Source organism: Alligator sinensis, unplaced genomic scaffold, assembly GCF_000455745.1.
Source record: "Alligator sinensis unplaced genomic scaffold, ASM45574v1 scaffold930_1, whole genome shotgun sequence".
In the NCBI taxonomy this organism is placed as follows: domain Eukaryota; kingdom Metazoa; phylum Chordata; order Crocodylia; family Alligatoridae; genus Alligator; species Alligator sinensis.
The window spans coordinates 11264-31156 of NW_005843770.1; the positions used below are offsets into that span (position 1 = coordinate 11264).

General features: G+C 48.5%; 1 long non-coding RNA gene across 2 annotated transcripts in view; it reads right to left on the reverse strand.

Annotated features, from left to right (window-relative positions):
• LOC112548928 overlaps positions 1-18718 on the reverse strand; it is a 29957-nt gene extending 11239 nt beyond the window's left edge. For both annotated transcript variants that reach the window (XR_003092416.1, XR_003092415.1), the window contains exons 1-2: positions 18423-18718; positions 17625-17732 (exon numbers count right to left, since the gene is read on the reverse strand). This is a non-coding gene — a long non-coding RNA (uncharacterized LOC112548928). The remainder of the gene's footprint in view (positions 1-17624; positions 17733-18422) is intronic.
• Positions 18719-19893: the final 1175 nt, after the last annotated feature.

The window sequence follows — 19893 nt, forward strand, 5'->3', positions numbered from 1 at the left end:
AACAGTAAAAATCAATACAAACCTAATAATAATACAATATAAAACAATGATATCCAAAACCAAAAGCTTGCTACCGAAATAATTTTTTTTAAAGCTTATCCTAAGTCTGAGCTCACTTATACTTAGCTATAGGGAATAGAGAGGGAGAGAAAACGTCAGAAATGGTTGGGGAAAGGGGAGGGAATGCATTTTAAAATAAATATAACCCCCCCCAAAAAACTGGGGGGTTTGCTACAATTCAACTCTCCTTTGTCTCCCTTTTTAAAAGTCCATTGGCAAGATAAATCTTCTGGAATTGTAACTTCTGAGCTGTCTCACACTTTGCTGTTCCTCTTCTCCCCCCTGCCATAACATGCCAGTCTTTATTTCCCAACCCACCCCCGCCCAAAAAATTGTGTGTGTATGTGTGTGTGTGTGTGTGTGTGTGAATTATAGAATTCATTTAACTGAATATTTTTTATTTAAATGTCTCACGTTTCATTGAAACAAACAAAACAAACAAACAAACAAACAAAAAAAACACCAAAAAACCCAACAAAGAACAACTCTCCCTTCCCTCAAAAGAACTTTTAGACTGAATATTCCTTCTGTTCAGCATCTGATAACTGGAATAGAAAGTTTTTATTTTTTTTTTTGATAAAAAACATGGAGTACACTTGCCTTGTGCTATTTCCATGATTGGCCTCTAAGACAAGTTGAAATATCTTTATTCAGGTGGACATTTGCCACTCCCCCACACTCCAAATTCCATACAGAATACTCCTTACAATGCACTACAACTTTATACTACATCAGCATTTATTAGTGTTGTGGCTGATGGTGATGATCTGCTGCTGGTGATAAGAGGATTATCAAGAAGTAATATGATTACAATTACTATTCTCTAGGTTTGCAAGTATTTCTCCTTATCCGTGGAACTTGAGCAGGAGCCAGAGGACTTTAGTCCCATCCCAGGGTTTTACATTGCTGTGTGCACTTAAGCAAATCATTCAACCTCAGTGACTTAGTTTTCTCAGCTCTACTATAGATTCATAGGCATTACCACTGAAAGGGACCTTGTAAGATCATCGGATCCAGCTCCCTGCCCAAAGGGCTAGAAGTCAGCTAGGATCAAAGGATGCCAGAAAGATAAGCATCCAAATGTTTCTTAAATGTGTCTAGAGTAGGTGCTTGCACCACCTCTTGCGGGGAGTCTATTCCGGGCTTTGGGGTCTTGGACAGTAAAGAAGTTTGTCCTGATGTCAAGCCTAAAATGGTTTTGCAGGTGTTTATGACTGTTGTCATCCCTTGGGGTGTTTTGGTGAGCAGGCATTCCCCCACATCCTGATGCACACCCCTTATGTACTTATAGGCTGCCACCAAGTCACCCCTGAGCCTGCGCTTATCCTGACTGAAGAGTCCCAGAGCTCGCAGCTTCTCTTCATAAGGCCTGTTCTCTTGCCCTCTGATCATGAGCATGGCTCTCCTCTGGACTCTTTCAAGCTTCTCCATGTCCGTTCTGAATTGTGAAGCACAGAATTGGATGCAGTACTCCAGCTTTGGCCTCACCAAGGCTGAGTACAGCAGGAGGATTACATCCTGGGTCTTGCGCAAGATGCAGTGGTAGATGGAAGCCAGAGTTTTGTTTGCCTTGCTGGCTGCAACATCGCATTGGTGACTCATGTCCATCTTGTAGTGAGTCATGACCCCCAAGTCTCTTTCAGTCATGGTGCTAGGGAGTGTATCATTGCCAAGCCTATAAATGTGATGTGTTTGTTTGTTCTTTCCCCCAAGGTGGAGCACCTTGCATTTCTTCCTATTGAATGCCATCAGATTTTCATCCACCCACCTTGCAAGCCTATCGAGGTTGGCTTGGATCACCAGCCTATCAAGAGTGGGTACTATCCCCCAAGTTTGGTGTCATCAGTGAAGTTGGCCAGTCTGCTTCTGACACCACAGTCCAGAACATTTATAAAGACATTAAAGAGTACAGGTCTGAGAATGGAGCCTTGGAAGACATCATTGGTCACTCAGTGAAATGTTGATATGGTTCCATCAACTACCATTCTCTGGGTCCAACCTCAGAGCCAGACTATAGTGTAGATGAGGCCACAGTTCCCCAATTTTTTCCATGAGGACATCATGGGACACCAGGTCAAATGCTTTTTAAAATATGTTATCAACATCTTCCCTTTTGTCCAGGTGATAGGTCACCTGGTCATAGGAGGAAATGAGATTGGTCAGGCAAGATCTACCTGCAACAAACCCATGTTGGCGATCCCTCAGAATGTTTCCTTCTGTTAGCCTTTCACGAACGGTTTCTTTGATATTTTTTTTTTCCCAAGAGCTTTCCAAGGATTGAGGTCAAACTGATTGGCCTGTAGTTTCCCAGATCTTCTTTCCTCCCTTTCTTGAAGATAGGCACCACATTGAACCTCTTCCAATCTTCAGGTACTTCGCCCAAGTGCCACAAGTTCTCAAATATCCTTGCCAGTGCCTGTGCTATGATGTCTGCCAGTTCCTTTAGCACTCTTGGGTGCAATCTATCCGGACCAGCTGATTTGTAGGTATCCAGCCTCTCAAGATGACCCCTCACAAGATCTATGTCAATGGTGGGCATATATTCACCTTCAACCTGATCACCCCACATCATGTTAGGCAGGGAGGTCCCTTTGGGCTAGTGAAAAACCAATGCAAAGTAATCATTAAGCAGATTGGCTTTTCCCTGGGTGTCGGTTGTCAGCTGCTCCAATTGGTTAAGCAGAGGTCCAATGTTGCCCTTGTTTTTCTTGTGACTCCTGATGTATCTGAAGAAGGACTTTTTTATTGTCCTTGATTCATGTAGCCAGTTTGCATTCGTCTGCAGCCTTGCTTTTCCTAGTTCACTCCCTACAGGTGTGGACCAGTGCAGAATACTCCTCCTTAGTGGTGTTTCCTGTCTCCAATCCTTTATAAGCATCTGTTTTTAGACGTAGGAGATCTATGACTTCCCTATTGAGCCAAGGGGGTGGCTGAGCCCTTTTACCACTTTTCCTTCAGGTTGGGATGGACTTCCCTGGAGCTTCTAGGATCGCTTCCTTCAGGAGCAACCACTCATCATGAACTCCCCTCCCTGTCAAATCATGGCCTCTCAGAGCCTCAAGAACAAGCCTCCTGAGCCTATGAAAGTTGTCTTTCCTCAAGTTGAGGACTACTGCATAGCTGGCTGACTTGTCAGTTTTGTGATGGATAGTGAAAGTGATCAACTCATGGTCACTGTCACCCAGCTTCCCTTTGATTCTTAGGTCACTGATTAGATCATCCCCTTTGGCCAGAACCAGGTCCAGCAGCACCTTACCTCTTATTGGCTCAAAAACTTCTTGAGACACATAGAGCTCATCCATGCATGTGAAGAAGCTTTGGGATTTTGCTGATTTCTCTTCCAGCTATACATCAGACCTGTTGAAGTCTCCCATGACAGCCATGCACCAAGAGTGTGCAGCCTCGGTCAGTTCCCTGGTGAATACATGGTCAACTCTTGATCCTGCTTTGGAGGTCTGTAGTGTAGACTCCTACCATTGTATCCCCTTTACCATGTTCCCCTTGTATTCTAAACCAAAGGGTCTCCAGTCATCCCTCTTGGGTGCCAATCTCAGATTGTAAGAATGTGTAGTTGTCCTTCACATAGAGAGCTACACTCCCACACCTTTTTTCAGCATTATCTATCCTGTAAAGGGTATAGCCATTTATACCCATAGTCCAGTCGTAGGAGGAGTCCCACCAGGTCTCTATTACCCCTAATAGTCATTTTATTTAGCAGAAGGATTGGTTCCTCCTGTTTATTTCCAAACCCTTGGCATTAGTGTACAGCCAAGAAAGCATGCTGTTGGAGGCCCTAGGCTTCCTCGTAGTCATGGTGAAGCTCTGTTTTGGACTGAGGTAGGAGAGTCTTCTATTGAGCACCCCAAAATGCTGATTTTGAGATTGATGCTTGGTCAGCTTGGTCTGGTGGTTCTCTGCCTATCCCCATGTGAGCTTAGTTTAAAGCACAGTTGAAGGCGAAGTTGGTTAAAACACCTTCAGATCTATGGGCAGATATATAAAGAAATAATGTTTCCCATTATGCATCTCTGTTCATTTACAGCATGGCAGAATATTACTTATACTTACTTGAGGTGCCAGAAAAGTAGGAATAAGATGTGGTTGCATGGCTGTACTGCCCTTATATGAAGTGATTCATCAGAGTGATATGAATCAAAGTGATGATAGGTCTGCTCCCATTTGGGATCTTTGCCACGCCAGCTGAAGGAGCTCCAGGCCGCAGTCCAGAGACTGTGTGTCATCAGGGATAATGAGCAGGTGATAGACTGCTATTCCAGGTCCTTCTCCCCCTGGAGGCGGAGGGCAGACCACTATCACCTTCCAGGACAAGGGAGGACTCAGGGACATCCCATTCTGCCCAGCCAGGGGATTGGACCAAGGTTGTCAAGGCCCCAAGGCCTGCCACACCAAGGTCCGCACCTCACTGGAGCTTTGCAACTGGTATGAACCTCTTGCAGCCCCAGCAGACACAACACAGGATCAATTGTAGTTACCCCCCCACCCCACTCCCGCTCTCCCTAAGACAAAACAAAAAGTGTTTGTTGTGGGAGACTCAATCCTGAGGGAGACTGAGGGGGCAATCTGCTGCCCCAGACCCCTTAGCTTGGGAACTTTGTTGCTTCCCAGGAGCCCGAATATGAGACATTGTGGAGAAGATCCCTATGCTCCTCCACCCCACTGACCACTACCCTATGCTCCTTATCCATGTGGGCACAAATGACACGGCTCAGAGCAATCCCAGCCAAATCATGAGGCGCTACAGGGATTTGGGATTGGGGCTTAAGGGGTTGGGGGCATAAATGGCATTTTTCTCAATCCTCCCAGTTTTGGACTATGGGCTGAGCAGGGAGAGGAGGATCAAGTTAGTAAACCAAAGACTATGGTGCTGGTGTCATCAGGAAGGCTTCAGCTTCCATTACCACAGTCTGCTCATGGTGAGAGAGGCAGTGACATGCTGGGAAGGGATGGCCTCCACCTCTCTCTGGTGGGGAGAAAGCTCTTCTCATACAGACTGGTTGACCGGCTCCACCAGGCTTTAAACTAAGCCTGCCAGGGAACAGGGGGACTACTGCCACTGGTAGCCCGCTGTGCAACCCTTGCAAAGCAAGGAGGCCAAAGCACTTAAGGGAGCCTACCCTTTGACCCAGCCCTGGGATGATCTGCAGGAAAGTCAAGGGCCCCTCAAGGGACACTTGCATGCCTTGACACAAATGCCAGCAGCTTGGGGAATAAATAGGGGGAACTTGTCCTCCTGCTTAACACAAATAATTATTTTGTCATAGGGATTACACAGACCTGGTGGGACTCCACCCATGACTTGGCCACAGGTATAGATGGCTGTACCCTGTACAGGAGAGATCAAGTGGACAAAAGGGGCGAGGGTATAGCTCTCTATGTCAAGGAGAGCTATGCATCCCTGCAAGCCAACATTGGCACCCAGGGTGGATGACTAGAGACCCCCCGGGTTAATATCCATGGGAAACATGGCAAAGGGGATACTATGGTAGGAGTCTACTACAGCCCCCCTACCCAGGGTCAAGAGCTTGACCAGGAATTCATGAAGGAATTGGCTGAGGCCACACGCTCCCAGTGCATGGTTGCCATGGGAGACTTCAAGTGCTGCAATATCTCATGGGAAGAGCGCTCAGCCAAATCCAAATGGTCACTAAGCTTCCTCACATGTGTGGAAGAGCGCTATCTGATGCAAGAAGTCTATCGGTCAATGAGAGGTAAAGCACTGATCGACTTGGTACTGGCAACAGGGGACAACCTAATCAGGGACCTAATGAAAAAAGGGAAGCTGGGTGACAGTGACCATGAGATGATAACCTTTATTATCTGATGTAAAGCTGGCAAGTCAGTTAGTAATACAAAAGTCCTTGACTTTAGGAAATGTGACTTTGACAAACTCAGGAGGCTTCTCATTGAGGCCATAAAGGACAACAACACAAAGGGGAGGGGAGTTCATGATGAGTGGTTGCTCTTCAAGGGAGCGATTCTGGATGCACAGGTAAAGTCTATTCCATCTCGGAGGCAAGGCAGCAAAAGGGCACAGCAGCCCCCTTGGATCTGTAGGGAACTAGCAGACCTCCTGCGTCTAAAAAGAAAGACCTACACAGGATGGAGGACTGGATCCACCTCCAAGGAGGAATACTCGGCACTGGTCCAGAACCGCAGGGAATGAACCAGGAAAGACAAGGCTGCGACTAAACTCCAAATGGCTAAAAGTAACAAAGACAATAAAAAGTCCTTTTTTTAGATATGTGAGGAGCTAGAGGAAAAGCAAGGGCAACATTGGACCCCTGCTAAACAAGATGAGACAGCTGACAGCCAACACCCAGAAAAAAGCCAACTTGCTAAATGGGTACTTTCTGTCGGTTTTTCACCAGTTCCATGGGATGCCCCACCCATTACAGGATGGGAAGTCCTGGGAGAGGGAGATTGCTTACCGTCCATCAATGCTGACTTCATGAAGGAATACCTTGAGCTCCTGGATACCTCCAAGTCGGCTGGCCCTGACAGTTTACACCCCAGGGTACTCAAGGAGCTGGCTAGCATCATAGCTCAGCCCTGCCATGGATCTTCAAGAAGTCCTGATGCTCTGGTAAAGTGCCCGAAGATTGGAGGAAGGCCAATGTGGTGATTATCTCAGGGAAGGTTTTTAGAAAAGATTATCAAAGATGCCATTCTTAACAGGCTGGCTGATGGCAACATCCTGAGGGATAGCCAGCATGGGTTTGTTCTGTGTACGTCTTGCTTGACCAATCTTATTTCCTTTTATGACCAGGTAACCTATCACTTGGACAAGGGACAGGAGATTGATGTCATATATTTTGACTTTAAAAAAAAGCCTTCGATCTGGTATCCCATGATCACCTCTTAGGAAAACTGGCCAACTGCAGCCTCAGCCTCTCCATGATCCACTTGCTGGGAAATTGGCTCCGTGGTAAAACTCAGAGGGTGGTGGTTGACAGAACTCAATCTTCATGGTGTCCTGTAACCAGTGGTTCCCCTCAAGGCTCTGTCCTTGGGCCTATACTGTTCAACATCTTCATTAATGATGTGGACATTGGTATCAGAAGCAGACTGGCCAAGTTTCCCGACACCGCCAAACTTTGGAGTATAGCATCCACACCTGAGTACAGAAGGGTGATCCAGGCTGACCTTGACAGGCTCAGGATATGGGAGGATGAGAACCTGATGGTGTTTAACATTGAAAAATGCACGGTTCCCCATCTCGGGAGGAAAAACCTTCAGCATGCTTATAGGCTCAGCAGTTCTACACTGGATAGCACTACGGAAGAAAGGGACTTGGGCGTCAAGATTGACCACAAGATGAACATGAGGCTTCAATGTGATGCTGCAGCTAGTAAAGTGAGCAAAATGAATGCTGGCTTCCATCCGTAGATGCTTCTCAAGCAAATCCCAGGATGTCATTCTCTCGTTGTACTCGGCCTTGGTGAGGCCACAGCTGGAGTACTGCATCCAGTTTTGGGCTCCAGAATTCAAAAAGTATGTGGAGAAGATTGAGAGAGTGCAGAGGAGAGCCACACACATGATCAGAGAGCAGGAAAACAGACCTTATGATGAGAGGCTGAGAGCCATGGGACTCTTCAACCTGGAAAAGCATAGGCTCAGGGGTGATCCGGTGGCTACCTATAAGTTTATCAGGGGTTCTCACCAGGATCTGGGGAATGTCTGTTCACCAGAGCGCCCTAACGGATGATGAGATTGAACAGTCACAAACTCCACCGGGACCATTTCAGGCTGGACATTAGGAAGTACTTCCTTACTGTCCCCAATGTTTGGAGTAGACTGTCACCGGAGGTGGTTCAAGTACCCACTTTGAACCCCTTCAGGAGACATGTGGATGGTTATCTTGCTGGGATCCTATGAGCCCTGATGACTTCCTGTCTCTGGGGCGGGGGGCTGGACTTAATGATCTTCCAAGATCCCTTCCAGCCCTAATGCCTATGAAATCTATGAATCATGTATTCTAGATTTTTATTTCAAGACCTGGACAAAGGGAGAAGAGTTTGAAGTCATATATCTTGATTTAAAAAAAAAAAAAAAAATCTGGTATCCCATTATCCTCTTATAGAAAAATTGATCAACTGCAGCCTCAACTATATCACAGTCCTCGGGCTGAGGAACTGGCTCCAAGATCAGACCCAGAGATTGGTAGTTGATGGAAGTCTATCATCGCGGTGCGCCATGACCAGTGGGGTCCCCCATGGTTCCGTCCTTGGGCCAACACTATTCAACTTCTTTATTAATGATATGGACACTTATGGGTGTCAGAAGTGATCTGGCCAAGTTCACTGATGACACCAAACTTTGGGGTAAAGTGTCCGCACCCGAGGACTGGATGGTGATCCAGCCTGACCTGGACAGGCATGGAAAATGGGCGGATGAAAATCTGATGGCCTTCAGCACTGAATGCACGGTACTGCACCTTGGGAAGAAAACCCCACAGCATGCTTATAGACTCAGCAGTGCTACGCTTGCTAGCACCACGGTCGAAAGGGACTGGGGGTCATGATTGACCATAAGATGAATATTTCATAGACATAGATTTCATAGACATTAGGGCTGGAAGGGACCTCAAAAATCATCAAGTCCAGCCCCATGCCCCAGGGACAGGAAGTCAGCTAGGGTCAAAGAACCCCAGCAAGATAAGCATCCAAGCGTTTCTTGAATAAGTCCAGAGTAGGTGCTTGCACCACTTGTGCAGGGAGTCTATTCCAGGCCTTGGGGGCTTGGACAGCAAAGAATTGTTTTCTTATGTCCAGCCTAAAGTGATCTTGTAGGAGCTTATGACCATTGGTCCTTGTTTTTCCTTTGGGCGCTTTGGAGAACAGACATTCTCCCAGATCCTGATGAACACTCCTTGTGTACTTATAGGCAGCTACCAGGTCCCTCCTGAGCCTGCACTTTTCCAGACTGAAGAGTCCCATGGCTCTCAGCCTCTCTTCATAAGACCTATTCTCTTGCCCTCTGATCTATTCACTTGCTCTCTGATCATGCATGTGGCTCTCCTCTGGACTCTATCAAGCTTCTTGACATCCTTCTTGAATTGTGGAGCCCAGAACTGGATGCAGTGCTGCAGCTGTGGCCTCACCAAGGCTGACTACAGTGGAGGATGACACCCAGGGATTTGCTTGAGAAGCAGCTATAAATGCAAACCAGAGTTGTGTTTGCTTTACCAGATGCAACATCACAATGGTGGCTCATGTTCATCTTGTGGTCAGTCATGGGGCCAATGTGGTTCCCATTTTCAAAAAAGGGAGGAAGGAGGACCCAGGAAACTATAGGCCAGTTAGTCTTACCTCAGTCCTGTGGAAGCTTTTTGAAAAAAAAATATCCTGGTACATGTCTGCCAGGGGCCAGCTGGGGAGATTATGCTTAGGGCAACCAACATGGGTTCATTAGAGACAGGTCCTCTCAGACCAACCGGGTGGCCTTCTATGACCAGGTAACAAAATCCTTAGATACAGGTGTAGCCATGGACTTAGTCTTTCTGGACTTCAGGAAGGCCTTCAACAATGTCTCTCACCCCATTCTCATTAAAAAAAACAAAAACAAAAAAACTAGGGGACTGTGGCATCAACACCTACACAGTCAGGTGGGTCACTAACTGGCTGGAGGGCCACACCCAGAGAGTGGTGGTGGACAGGTCTTATTCAACCTGGAGGGATGTGGGAAGTGGGTTTCTGCAGGGTTCAGTCCTCGGGCCCGCCCCGTTCAACATCTTCATCAGTGACTTGGACAGGTGTGTCAAAAGCACCCTGTTCAAACCCATGGATGACACAAAGATGTGGGGAGAAATGGGCATGCTAGAATGGAGGAATAGGCTGCAATCAGACCTAGACAGGTTACAGGGGCGGGTGGATGAGAACAGGATGGATTTCAACACTGCCAAGTGCAAGGTGCTGCACCTGGGGAGGAAGAACCAGCAGCATACCTACATGCTGGGGAACTCCCTTCTCGTCAGTGCGGAGGCAGAAAAGGATCTTGGAGTCATTATTGATGCCAAAATGAACATGGGCCAACCGTGTGGGGATGCGGTCAGGAAGACAAATCATACCTTGTCATGCATCCACAGATGCATCTCAATCAGGGCCAAGGAGGTGATCCTACCTTTCTATGTGAAACTGGTGAGGCCACAGTTGGAGTACTGTGTCCATTTTTGGGCACCACACTTCATGAGAGATGAAGAGATGAGAGATGAGAGATGAGAGATCTCATGAGAGATGAGAGATATGGACAACATCCTCGGATGATGGTATCACTGTGGACATAGTCTTTCTGGACTTTAAGAAGGCCTTTGACACTGTCTCTCACCCCATCCTCATCAATAAATTAAGCAACTGTGGCACTGATACCTGCACAGTTGGATGGGTAAAAAAATTGGCTTATGGGGCACACCCAGAGAGTAATGGTGGATGGGTTGTACTCAAACTGGTGAGATGTGAGCATTGGGGTACCCCAGGGCTCAGGCCCCCACTGTTTAACATCTTCATCAGTGACTTGGATGAGGGGGTGGAAAGCACACTGTCCAAGTTTGCTGATGACACTAAGATGTGGGGCGAGGTGGAGAGAAAGAGAGGTTGCAACTAGATTTAAACAGACTAGAAAAGTGGGCAGATGAGAATAGGATGGGGTTCAACATCGCCAAATGCAGGGTGCTGCACCTTGGAGAAGGAATCCACAGCATACATACAGGCCGGGGAGTTCCCTTCTTGAAAGGACAGAGACAGAAAGGGATCTTGGAGTCATTATTGACACCAAGATGAAAATGAGCCTCCAATGCCAGACCGCAGTCAGCAAGGCCAGCCATACCTTGTCAAGCATCCAAAGATGCATCTCAAGACAGTCGAGAGAGGTGATCCTCCCCCTCTATGCGACTTTGGTCAGGCCGCAGTTAGAGCCCTGCGTTCAGTACTGGGTGCCGCACTTCAAAAGGGATGTGGTCAGCCTGGAGAGGGTTCAGAGGAGGGCCACCCGCTTGGTGAGAGAGCAGCAGGACAGGCCCTATGAGGAGAGACTGAGGGACCTGAACCTGTTCAGCCTCAGCAAGAGGAGGCTGAGGGGGGACCTGGTGGATGCCTACAAACTCTTCAGGAGAGATCAACAGCAACTAGGTAGAGCCCTTTTCTCCCCAGCACTACCTGGGGTGACAAGGAACAATGGTCATAAGCTGATGGAGAAAAGGTTTAGGTTAGAGACCAGGAGGCAATATTTTAATTAGGGTGGCCAAAATCTGGAACCAAATTCCCAGGGAAGTGGTCCTCGCCCCTAACTTGGGCAAATTCAAGAGGAGGTTAGATGATCACCTGTCTGGGGCCTTGTGAACCCAGAACTGATTCCTGCCTGTGGCAGGGGGTCAGGCTAGATGATCTTTTCAGCTCCCTCCTGACCCTAGCTACTATGAAACTATGAAAAATAGAGAGGGTCCAGATGAGGGCTACCCACATGCTTGGGGGCAGCAGGGCAGGCCCTACGAAGAGTGGTTAAGAGACCTGAACCTGTTCAGCCTCCACAAGAGAAGGCTGAGAGAGGATCTAGTGGCTGGTTACAAACTAGTCAGGGGGGACCAGCAGGCATTGGGGGCGTCCCTGTTCCCCTGAGCACTACCAGGAGTGACAAGAAAACAAACTCACAAGCTGGCAGAGGGCAGATTCAGGCTAGACATCAGGAGGCGCTACTTCACAGTCAGGGTGGCTGTGATCTGGAGCCACCTTCCAAGAGAAGTGGTGCTGGCTCCTACCCTGGGGGTCTTTAAGAGAAGGCTAGACGAACACATTGCTGGGGTCGTTTGACCCAAGTACCTTTTCCTGTCATGTTAGGGGGTCAGACTTGATGATCTGCTCAGGTCTCTTCTGACCCTACCAACTATGAAACTATGAAACTATGACCCCCAAGTCTCTTTCAGCAGTGGTGCTAGCAAGTGTAGCACTGCCGAGCCTATAAGTATGCTGCGGGTTTGGTTTGGTTTTTCCCCAAGGTGGAGTACATTATATTTATCAGTATTAAACATCATCAGGTTTGTATCCGCCCACTTAGTAACGTTATCCAAGTCAGCCTGGATCGCTAGTCTGTCCTCAGGTGTGAATGCTATGCCCCAAGGTTTAGTGTCATCAGCAAACTTATCCAGTGTGCTTCTGAAACCAATGTCCACATTGTTGATAAAGATGTTAAAGAGATCCTGTCCAAGGACCGCCATAATGATTCACTATCATCAACTACTATGCTCTGCGTCTGGCCTCAGAGCCAATTTCTCAGCCATCTGACTGTGCTGTACCTGAGGCCACAGTTGGCCATTTTTTTTTCCATGAGGAGGTCATGGGACACCAGATCAAAGGCTTTTTCAAAGTCCAGATGTATGATGTCAATCACTTCTCCCTTGTCCAGGTGATATGTCACAGAAGGAAATGAGATTGGTCAGGCAAGACCTACCTGCAACAAACCTGTGCTGGCTATCCCTCAGGATGTTGCCCTCAGCCAGCTTATCTAGAAGGCTCTCCTTGATAATTTTCTCCAGAATCTTACTGAGGATTGAGTTCAAGTTGATTGCCCTGTAATGCCTGGATTCTACTTTCTGCCCTTTCTTGAAGCTCGGTACCACATTGGTCCTCCAATCTTAAGGTACTTCACCTGCGTGCCACGAGTTTTTGAATATGTTTGCCATTCATTGGCCTAGGACACCTGCCAGCTCCTTGAGTGCGGTGTAACCTGTCAGGAGACACTTGAAGGTGTCCAGCTTGTCAAGGTGATCCTTTACTAGATCAACACCGATGCTGGCTGTAAATATATCCTCACCCTGGATGTCCCACATCTTGCTAGGAAAAGTGGTCCCATTGGACTGATGAAAGACTGAAGGGAAGTATCCATTGAGCAGGTTGGCCTTTTCCTGAGTGTCGGTTATCAGCTGTCCCGTTTGGTCCAGCAGGGGTCCAACGTTACCCTTGTTTTTTCTCCAACTCCCTACATATGTGAAAAAGGACTTTTTGTTATCCTTGATATGTTTAGCCAATTGGATCTCATTGCAGCCTTAACTTTCCTGGTCCACTCCCTGCAGGTACGGACCAGTGCTGAGTACTCCTCCTTGGTGGTACTTCCACCCATCCATCCCTTATAAGTCTCTCTTTTGAGGCGTAGGAAGTTCTCCAGTTCCCTGATGAGTCAGGGGGGTTGCTGCACCCTTTTGTTACCCTTGCTCTGAGGTGGGATGGCTATCCCTTGTGCTGTCAGGATCTCTCCCTTGAGGAGCAACCACTCCTCTTGGACGCCTCTTCCAGTCGAGTCATGGTCCCTTAGGGCCTCGATAATGTGCCTCCTGAGCTTGTAAGAGTCAGCTTTCCTGAAGTCGAGGACTTCAGCATTGCTGACTGACTTGCTAGCTTTGCAATGGATAGTGAAGGTGCTCAGCTCATGGTCACTTTCACACAGCTTTCCTTCAGTTCTTAAGTCACTGACTATGTTATCTCCTTTGGCCAGTACCAGGTCCAACAACACTTTACCTCTCATCGTCACATAGACTTCTTGAGTCAGGCAGAGCTTGTCCATGGACTTGAGGAAGCTTTGCGACCAATCAGATTTGGTCAAGTTCTCTTCCCATGAGATGTCTGGGTAGTTGAAGTTGCCCATGACAACCATGTACCGAGAGCGTGCAGCCTCAGCCAGTTCCCTGGCAAATTCCTGGTCCAGCTCTTGTTTCTGGTTAGGAGGTCTGAAGTAGACTCCTAGCATGATGTCCCCTGAGCCCTGTTCCCCACGTATTTTGACTCAGAGAGACTCCAGTCATCCCTCCTGGGTGCCAATGTCAATTTGGAGGCATGTGTAGCTGTCCTGGACATAGAGGGCTACACCCCCACCCCTTTTACATGCATGATAATGCCTATACAGGGTATAGCCATCCACACCTGTGGCCAGTCATAGATGGAGTCCCACCAGGTCTCCATTATCCCTGTGAGGTCATAGTCATCCTTGTTTAGCAGGAGGACCAGTTCCTTCTGTTTATTCCCCAAGATCCTGGCATTGGTGTACAGGCAGGCAAGTGTCCTATCGGGGGCCATTGCCTTCCCTACAGATCATTCCGGGACTAGGGCAGGGATGGGTTCCCTTCAGTGCCTTAGCCTTCTGCATTTACAAGCATTGCCCAGTGGGCTAGCAGTGGTGATAGACCCAACCCCCGGCAGGTTTAGTTTAAAGCCCCGTGAAGCAGGTCAGCCAGTCTGGCGGAGAAGAGCCTCCTCCCCAGCAGAATGAGGTGGAGGCTGTCACTCCCCAGCAGACCACTGCCTGTCTCACTAAAGAGCAAACTATGATCATGGAAGCTGAAATGTTCACAATGATGCCAGTGCCACTGTCTTTGGTTGACTACCTCAATCCGTCTCTCCCTCCTCAGCCCATGACCCACAACCGGGAGGAGTGAGGAAAAGACCACCTGCACCCCAACCCCCTAAACCCCGCTCCCAGAGCCCTGTAGTCTCTCATGACTCAGCTGAGATTGCTCCGAGCTGTGTCATTTGAGGCTACATGGATAAGGAGCATACGGTAGTGGTTGGAGAGCTGGATAATCTTTGGTATCCTCTCTTCTATGTTCTTCATGTGGGCCCCCAGGAAGTAGCAGACCTCCTGGGCTAGGGAGTTGGGGCAGCAGATTGCCCCCTCAGTCCCCTTCAGGAGGGAGTCTCCCATGATGAGAACTCTGTGTTTCATCTTAGGAAGAGTAGGGATGGCTGACCCTCCCTTGCCTGCAGGAGCTGGAATCTCTGCAGAATAAACTGGGGCTGTAAGATATTCATACCCATTGCAAATCCCCAAATGGGAGGAGACTTTGTTGCGGCAGACCTTGGAGCCACTGACCACCTTGGTCCAACCTCCTGACTGGACAGTATAGGACATCCCCGAGTCTTCCCTTGTCCTGGGAGGTGACCCTGGTCTACCCTCTGCCTCCAGGGGGGGAAGGGCCTGGAAGTAGCAGTCTATCTCCTGCTTGCCATCCCTGATGGCACGCGGTCTCTGGAATGTGGCCTGGAGCTCCTCTATCTGGCTCTCCAGAGACTCCAAAGTCAAGCAAACCTCGCAAAGGGGGCTGGCCATGCTCCTGGTCCCATGAGCCTGGAAATGTGCCAGGCAGCCCCTGCAGCTGATAGCCAGGGGCTCCATCTATGTGGAGCCTGGAACCATGGGTTCCATCTGGGTGGAGACCTCTGAGGTGCCAGAGGGGGAGGCTGCAGACTCCGAGGGAACCCTCGGGGTGCAGCATGTGCCCATCCACATTGTGCTGCTGCTAGACCAGCTACTGCCTACCCTAGGGGGCTCACTGGCAAGGCTGTGGGCCTTCCCGCTCACCCTCCTGCACAAACTCCTGCACTAACTCATGAGATGGGCCCAGAAGTGCACCTGTTTGCACCTCCTGTTCACAAGGCTCCCTGAGGGGCTGGGCAAATTAGGAGCCGGGCCGGGGGGTCATGACCCTCCTTGGCTCCACTCAGCTGCCTCCGTGATGGCTACATCCTTCCCACCACGGGCCCCTGCTTACCTTTGGGCAGGCTGGAGCTCATCAGGGATCCTGTGGTCTCTCCTGTGGGGTCCCTTGGTTCACAGGTGCACATCAGGTTTTCACCCGTGAGTCTCACACTGGAGCCAGGACCTGAGTTCAGCTTTGGCCATTGCTTGAGCCTTTTTAAACTGCACACATGTGCAGAAGGGCCAGCTGGTGCCGCACTGTTCTTGGGGTGGGGGCTAAGGGAGTCCCTCCCCCCCCACTGAAGGAGGGAAGAGGTAAGTGACTCCACAAAACTGTCTCGCATGCTGGCAGCCAGGTCACACCATTCACTGGGGGCCTGGGCCAAATAGGAGCCAAGGGAGGGGGTGTGACGCACCTCGACTCCACCCAGCTGCCTCCCTGCTGGCTACATCACTCCCACAATGGGCCCCTGCTTACCTGTGGGAAAACTGGGGATCACTGGGGGTCCTGGAGTCTCTCCTGGGGGGTCTCTGGGTTCATGGGGGTGCAGCAGGCTTTCACCTGCGTGTCTCGCACCAGAGCCAGGAGCCCATTGTGGCTTCTGCCATTCCCGGGCTCCTTTTTAAACCAATAAATATGAGCCACCAATGTGATGTTACAGCCAGCAAAGCAAGCAAAACTCTACCTTGCATCCATAGATGCTTCTCTAGCAAATCCCAACGTATCATTCTCCTGCTGTACTCAGCCTTGGTGAGGGCCGCAGCTGGAATACTGCATCCAATTCTGGGCTCCACAATTTAAAAAGGATGTGGAGAAGCTTGTGAGAGTGCAGAGCCGAGCCATGTGCATGATCAAAGGGCAGGAAAACACGCCTTATGATGAGATGCTGAGAGCTATGGGGCTCTTCAGCCTGAAAAAGTGCAGGCTCAGGGGGGACCTGGTGGCTGCCTATAAGTATATAAGGGGTGTACATTAGTGTCTGGGGGAATGCCTGTTCACCTGTCCCAGGTGCTCTGGGATAGGCTCCACCAATCAAAACAGCAGGATCTCAAGCCTAGGACTCAACCCAAGATCTGAAAGGTGAGCCTGCTACACCTGCATTTGATACTATTTTTTACCCTCTTTTATGCCAAAAAAAATGTGAGCCAGCAGGGTTTCTTGTCCTTGGCTCTTTCTTTGCCTGGCTCTTATTCATGTTGAACTAATGTTGGAAGAAATCTTTGGTAGTCTTTTTCTATATGCTGTATAATGCTTGGGAAGCTACGCAGCTTTACCTCTTTTAAGCCGTTCTAGCATGCATTGCTTTCCTTCTTAAGTTCATTTATTTGTGGGATGGGTTATGTGAAGCATATGATTTCTAAGTTTTTTTTTTTTCTGAAGTTTTCCTTCATAGTTGTGAAACATATTTGGAGTTGTGTGTGGTAGTCAGAGACAGGACATTGGAGAGAACGCCTTGGACATAAGCATAATCAAGAACTCCCACAAGACTTTTTCCTATTGTCTAACCACGTCAGTAGCAAAACTGGCCAAGGATTTAGAAAGAGTCCATGAGACGTAGATGCGACAAAAATTGCCCTTTTTCTGGTTTGTCACACATTACGGGGTGGTTTTTTTTGCTGTTTAAATGGCTTTTTTTCAATTCAAAATAAACCACATCCTGATGTATTTTTGGCTTGCATCAATACAAGTTAATATGATGCATCCATTGATCTGTCACATGTACATGTTAATTCACTGAGTGAGGTGTAGTGAACCAGATGTCACTTCAATTTGCAGATAGGAGAGAAAAAGGATACATACAATAGGTGTACAATGTCTATTTTCAGACACCAGGTGTAGCAGCTCAGCCAGCCTGACATGAATCAATCTTCTGCTCACCTGCATGGACACCTGTGCCCTCTCCCCTCCCTGCCCCGCCCCCCCCTGGCATGGCCCTGAACAGGGTGACAAGTGTGCCCTTACTGACAATGACACTGCCACCCCATAATCTGTCCCAAGTCCCATCAAGAAATGAAGACCCTGTTGGCTGCCTAAAGGGGGTGCTCTAGAACAATTTCATTTGCCCTTCAGAGCAAATGGTGCCCACCTGTTTACAGGACTGCAGCACATAGACTCCACACTTCTTTTTTTTTCCCCTTGTGCTGCCACATCGGTCATGCATGAGCTCACACAACAGTCAGACCCATGGATGTTCCTGAAACAACAGCAGGCAGCATTTGCAAGTATGCACAGTCATGCCCCCACCCCACCCCTTCTGCCCCGCATGGCCCTGGCATGGGTGTCCCTCTGGGCTGTGTTGCCTCTGGCTCCCCAAGGGGTGCCCTTACTGACAATGGCACTGTCACCCCATAATCTGCCCCTGGTTCCATCAAGGGATGAAGAACCACTTGGCCACCGAAAGGGGGTGCCTTGGAGCCCTTTCATTTGCCCTTCAGAGCAAATGGCACCCATCTGCTCACAGGACTCCCCAGGTACAAGTGGATTCAGTCAAAAGGCTCCCTATGTCCAAAGTAAGAGGCCTCCCACCTCTCACTGACACTATCTCTGTTACACCCCACCCACAGCCCCCGCTATCCCTGACAGCGCCCCTCACTGGTGACCTGCCAGCACGGTCAGTCCTGGATGGGGATTTACCATGTTTTCTAGTTTTACAAGTTTTGCAAACCTCTCTATGGGTGCCTCTGTCAACTGCAGTTGGTTTTGCAGTGCTGAGAACAAAGCCAGGGAGCCTGGCTTGATTATCTGCCAATGGCTCACATTGAAAGAAAAAAAAAACAAAAAACAAGAAAATAGCAACACTTCTTTACATAATTAACCATAACTGATATAGCAAAACATAACTGCAGATGGAAGGGAGGGAAAGGGGGAGGCGCACATTACCCACCATGGATGAGAGTGGACACCATGTCTTCCAAGTCTATGTTGCCTCTGTCAACCCCAGGCGGATCATGACAAACAAGGGAACCCCGGGTTCCAGGTGTTGTGTGCCTGTGCGTGAATCTGACACTGGTAGAGAACGAATGACCACTTCTCTGCTTTCAGTTGGTTCTGTTAGACCCCGACTCCATATGGCACCCAATGACTAGAGAAACAACAGTCCAATTGCTCATGGATCCTGGTACTCATTAGCCAGAGCAGACAGGGAGCAAACACCAGCACACATTGCTCGCTACAGCTTTATTCAGAATGGAGACAGCTTTGGACAAGGGTCCCAAAAAACAACAAACCGGGGACCTGCCCTGAACAACAGTTCTGTCCAACATTTATACACTTTGTTTCATACATATTAACATTTATTATCCTTCCTCCGGTTCCACCTATTTCTCCTCTCATCTCAAGCTCCACCTGTTTGCTTACTTAGCATGGTATTGCCTATGCATTTCATTAATTGACATGCCTCTCTGCTAAGAGCACATGCATAAAACTTTGACCCCTGTCTTCTTTTGGTCACTTTGCAGTTTCTTGCTGACTTCCCCATCTCCAAGGCTGTATCTCTGCTTTTGTCTCCTGAAATTAGTTGCTTAACAAATCATGCACTTTGCACCCTATCCTTGTGTTAAGAATCCGCTTACTTAAGCATTAGCTAAGTTAGTTGCTTTAAATATATCAGCTAGACTTGTGACTAACAGCTTTTTGATGTTACCTTTTAATATATCATCCAGCCTTGTGACCAGCAGCTTTTTGCTGAGACACAGGAAAAAGCCTTCATTCAGCTGTATACCCAAATTCCATATAATTACCCCAACATCCAAACTCCATATCGTTACCCTAAGAGGCTCTTGAGCATGGTTTCACTTGTTGTTTAAACTAGCATGGGGTTGTCCAATTCCACAATTGCAGGTTCTAGCATGCAGACATTGAAACAACTTTGTGCCATGTGCACCCCACACCCTCCAACCTTTACTTTGACCTGGGACTACATAAGCCTTGTAGGGAGGCAGTTTGTGCTTGTAGGGAGGCAGTTAGACGGGCCAAAGCTACTATGGAGCTGAGGATGGCATCCCAAGTAAAGGACAACAAGAAATTGTTGTTTTTTATTTATATAGGGAGTAAAAGGAATGCCCAGGGAGGAATAGGACCCCTGCTAAATGGGCAGAAACAATTGGTGACAGACAGGGGGGACAAGGCTGAACTCCTCAACAAGTTCTTTGCCTCAGTGTTCCTAAGTGAGGGGCACGACAAGTCTCTCACTGGGGTTGTAGAGAGGCAGCAGCAAGGCACCAGACTTCCATGCGTAGACCCTGAGATGGTGCAGAGTCACTTGGAAGAACTGGATGCCTTTAAGTCGGCAGGCCCGGATGAGATCCATCCGAAGGTGCTGAAGGCACTGGCCGACATCATTGCAGAGCCACTGG